The sequence below is a fragment of the Rhagoletis zephyria genome, unplaced genomic scaffold, assembly GCF_001687245.7.
Source record: "Rhagoletis zephyria isolate East Lansing unplaced genomic scaffold, Rhagoletis_zephyria_1.1 Rzeph_scaffold_01151, whole genome shotgun sequence".
In the NCBI taxonomy this organism is placed as follows: Eukaryota; Metazoa; Arthropoda; class Insecta; order Diptera; family Tephritidae; genus Rhagoletis; species Rhagoletis zephyria.
Genome location: NW_016158235.1, coordinates 35,705 through 40,945, shown reverse-complemented (window position 1 = coordinate 40,945; position 5,241 = coordinate 35,705).

Here is a 5,241-nt window from a genome sequence, read left to right as displayed (position 1 = left end):
AAGAAGAAGAAGAAGTGTATAGTGTAAACTGAGTATAATAGCGCAAATGAAATGTGAAATAAAGTGGCAATACCAGCGATTTGAGGTTATAATAATTTTAGCAGGCGCAAAGTTTGTTTACTCTGTTTTATTAACGAAATATATAAAATAAAAGTGAATAAATGATTTGGTTTGCATAAAATAATAACCGGAAACGTTTTAGTAGTGTTTTAAAAGTGGAAACTGGTGATGTAGTGCATTTTTGACGTGGTAATTGCTCATAGAAAACAACGAAATTTAACAAAAGTTTTTTGTTCATAACTTTTAAATGGTTAATAATATTACTCTCCCACTCCGGATTGTTATTAGGAGGGCCGAAACGCGTCGTTTGGTACCCCTCCCGACTTTTCCGCACCTTTTTTAGGGGTTGTTACCCCACCCTAGAGAATTACCCAAATTTTTAACTTTTTTCTACAAAATGAATAAAACTGAAAATATTAACATATGTTTTGGCGTTGTCACATACTCAATAGGTCATCACAACAAATAATTTTTAACAAAAAAAAAACCGACTTAAAAAAATATATATATATGTATATATATTTCATGATCCAATGATCGGATCTAAACCAAATTAGTATGGGACCACCTCTGAGACACTACCATTCTATTGCAAATTATCGAAATCGGTTGACGTGGTCTAAAGTTAAGAGCGAAATACACCACACAAGCGGTTTGACAAACCAAGCGAAATTTCCCTTTGCTTCAAGCCATTTGTGCTGTGTATGGGGGTGTTTGAAGGTTTGACAAACCGCTTGAGGGAAATTTGAGCAAAAATCAAAATTTTTTGATTTTCTGGCCGCCATGTTGATGTTTGATCAAACCGCTTGCGTTGTGTATAGCAAAATCGCCTCATTCGCAACGAAATTTTCACCGAGTAAGGACGTAAGAGAGGAAAATGAAAGAAAACCATAATATTTAGCATTGCGAACTGGAAGAAAACTAAAATTCTTTGCTTGAACGAGTCATGTTTGCATGGTGTATGGCGAAATGGGAAAAGTAGGTTTGAAGAATGTTTGACAAGCCGCTTGTGTGGTGTATTTCGCTCTTTATGCGGTAACACATAAAAAAAAAAATTTCCGACGAACTGATAACCTCCTCCTTTTTTGGAAGTCGGTTAAAAATAATAGCAAATGTCGCCATTAGAGCTTTCAAATTGCTCTGCATACCTAAAAAACACAGTATATACTAGGGTTGCCAGATTTTGAAACGGAGAAAGGAGTACATTTATATTTTCGATAGAAAAAAAGGCAGTACAAGGCATAAAAAGTAGTGCATTTTTTTTAATTTTTTCTGCAATTTATTGTTACAAATTACCATTAATTAGGTAAAAACCAACAAAGATATCTTAGCAACCTTTTTCAAAGCAAAAATAAGTGTTAAAAATAAATAACTAAATGTGTTGACTTTCCAGTAAGGGCGGTCGTTAAAGAGATGGTGATCGAAGGGGAAGTAGGCGTGGGACCTTCATGCCAGGGATTGGCAAAGGGTGCTGTTTTTGTGACTTANATAAGCAAGCTATAAGTTTAATTGTGTTACCAAGTTTAGTTAAGCGCTGTTATTGCTTTAACAAGTATTGTAAAGTGTTTTTTACTGTATTAGCTAGAATTGTAAATTGTTTGTTGTACAATAAAGTTAATTGTACTACAATTTGGTCATCGATTGCATTTATTTAACAATCCAGCGATACGAACCGAGAGATTTGGGAAATCCGGACGAGGTTTCAAGGATAATCGTAACAATACGTACATACATACATTCGTACGTATGCACATTCCCCACAACTAGCCAGCAGTGAGCAATGCAATTGAATGGTAGACGCGCTATAGATACATACATACATGCATACGAGACGATAAATTACCCTTTACCACATTCGTCGTCATTTCAGCAACAAGTCAGATGATTTTCAGCAACAAGTCAAATGGCTTTCAGCAACAAGTCAGATGATTTTCAGCAACAAGTCAAACGACTTCTGCAACAAATGATGACTCTCATGTTTTCGGAGCCGTTCAACTGCCACGTTTGCTGGTTTCGTGCACGATCATTCAGAGTACAGATTTGCCGAAGTCAATATCAGTATGAGCAGTTATAAGCATCGTTCACTTGTGGTGGCTGTATTTGCAAGACAGCACGCAATGCGCTCGTATTCAGTCATCCTCTAATTTCGTTTAGGTATCGATACTACTAAGCCAACGCCGCTGCTCAGTCATACAAAGCAGCGGTTGACGATCAACCAATGCCAATCCCTGCTCCATACGACCTTTTTCTCCAAAAAGGGGAGTTGGAGATGCTTTGCTTACTAAGGGCCGGTTACTCAATGTCTGGTTAACACTAATCTGCGGTTAAACATGGTTATCGACGTTACCGACTCCCTGTTGTATGCATGGAGTCGAAGACGTCGATAACGATGTTTACCCGCAGATTAGTGTTAACCAGACATTGAGTAAACGGCCCTAAGTAGTGTTTGCCACAATATGAATGGCAAAGTACAGGGCGTAAAATAATAACTGTCGCAGAGGTTTTGTGAAAAATAAAAGGGTCCTTTATAGATTTTGCGGAAAAAAGTATTTTTTGTTAACTTTTTAAAAATTCTACTTTAATTTTATTAACTAATTTTAAAATTTTAATCCTTATTTGCATTTGTCAGCTTTGGGAGATAAGTACATGCACGTCTTTTTCAGATGTATTTTTTCTTAGACTTTGTATAAAAAAAATTGTATAAGGTTGATCGAATGAATGCCCTCCTTAGTCACCAGTTCCGAGTCTTTTCGAATGCTGAGTATGACAAAAGACGGAGTATAATGGACCCAAATTGGGAAAATTAGCCTATGGTTACAAAAGATATGTAATAAAGTAATCGACGAAGACTTGCGCGCCGCTTGCGCTTTTCTCCCAAACCCGTTGGTATTCCCAAATGAAGGTTAAAATTTAAAAACTAATTAATAAAATTTAAGTAAAATATAGAAAATTAACAATAAACTACTTTTTTTACTTGCGCTTTTCTCTCAAAGTGTTTAGCGCCGGTAAACCCAAATGAATAAATAAAGTTTAAGTAAAATCTGTGGATCATTAACAATAAACTCCTTTTTTCGCAAAATCTATAAAAGTCCCTTTTGTTTTTCAACAGTTATTATTTTACTCCCTGTATAAAATATTAATAGCTGGAATAAGGAGTACAAAAGAAGTACAAAACTAAAAAAGGAGTACATTTCCAGTAATTTTTTTTGGGAGTACAAGGTACTAAATTGCAATAAAAAGGAGTACGTTTACTCCCAAAAGCAGTACGTCTGGCAACCGTAGTATATACAGTAATAAACCTTTTCGCAGTTTTTCACTATTTGGTCGCCGAAGAGTACTTTTGGGTTGTGTGCAGCGCTTTCGTTTTTTGCGAACGGCAACACTTACTGTGGGGAATTTCGCCATGGTTAGAAAAAGTTCATTTCGAGGATAAAATATAAATAATTATGTGTTATTTATGAACAAAATGTAGGTTAAGTATAATATTAATCTTTAATGTATGCTGATAGTCATGCTTAATGAAGAATAATATCAATAGTTAAGTACATAATTAACGCTTGTGTTTTATAAACTGGAAAACTCAAATCGTAATTATAGAATTGAATGGAGGTTTCTTAAATGTAAGTTTAAAATTTAAAAAAAAAACTCCCTTTTAAGATTATATTTTTATGAAAAGCGTAAATTTTGTGAATTTATCAAGCCAAATTCTAAATTTCCGAATATATTTAAGTATTTATTTAAAAAAAAAAAAAACAAGGTTTGTATAGCTATACAGACCCCGATGCCTGCCAGCGCATCCGCCCAGACAGTCAATTAAGCACACCCATGTTTGAGTGATCTACAAGTTACAAGCGTTTTCAGCAATTAACAATTCATTATCATGCACGGTGTAATATAACAAATTATACACTGAACTATGAACAATGAACTATCTGTACTAGTATCTATAATAATAGACAATAATTTGCAATGTTTTTACACTAGACCTGGGTAACGGCGCAAGTTTTTTGGCGCTGACACCCTAATTCCAGCGCCACTGTCGGATTCAGCACAGTGTGTTGGCGCAATTGCGCCTCTTCAGGCTAAAGCTCATTTCCTTTATTGCTGCACGCTGCACTAAAGTGAATTAATACAAGGTGATATCGGTTGAGAAAAAACTTAAATATACCCAAGTTCAAAACCCAAAAATACAACAAACCCATCATTTTCACATTCAGAAGGACCGCGACGAATTCTCGCAACACCACCTTGTATAAATTCGCCTTTTGCTGCACATTTTACAAGATACACTTCTATTTCGGGTGTTCTTCGCTGGTTCTTTGCGACACCCGGTGTTGTCAGTGTGCCGGTATGATTCAATAATACAAGGTTGGATAAATATTGACGTTTGTGTCAATCGACTGCCTTGTAAAGTTGCATTTAAGAAGGAAAGAGAAGCGGGTCACAATTTTATCCTCTTTTGTGTAAAGGTACTAGGAAAAGTCAGTAGTCTGGTAGGGCTGAAATGCTTTTTTGTATACTAATTGAATTAAATATATAAAGATTCCACTGAACTACACAATAGACAATGAATTAATTTTTTATGGCCACATAAATATTAAAAATGAAACAAGTAAGAAAGTCTAAGTTCGGGCGGAGCCGAACATTAAATACCCGGCGCAGGTACCGCTACATGGTAAGCCGGTGTGTTCAGTTTTCAGTAAATTAGCGTCCTTAAATTTCGAAATATTGAAGTTTCAAGCATTTCTGAAATTGGCCGTTATATGAAAAGTGGTCGTAATTTGAATCTGATTCCAATAATTTTCAACGTTTTGCTTCTATGTGGCAAGCACAATAATCATACCGAGTTTGGTACAAATTGGTAGAACGGTTACTGAGATACATATATGTGATCATAAGTGGGCGGTGCTACGCACATTTTCCAAACTTTTGTCACAAACGGTTTTCTTGGTAAAGAATTGTTGCAAGCATAAATTTTGAGTAAATTAGCTTTAATATTTGTTGATTTATCGAAGAATTTGTATTTCTCCAAATTACCGTTATATGGGAGGTAGGCGTGGTTATTGTCCGATTTTAAAAATTTTCGGCCATTTGGTATGCTGTAGCAAGGCCAACAACTGTGCCAAGTTTGGAAGAAATTGGTGCAGCGGTTACCAAGATATACACATGTAACCATAAGTG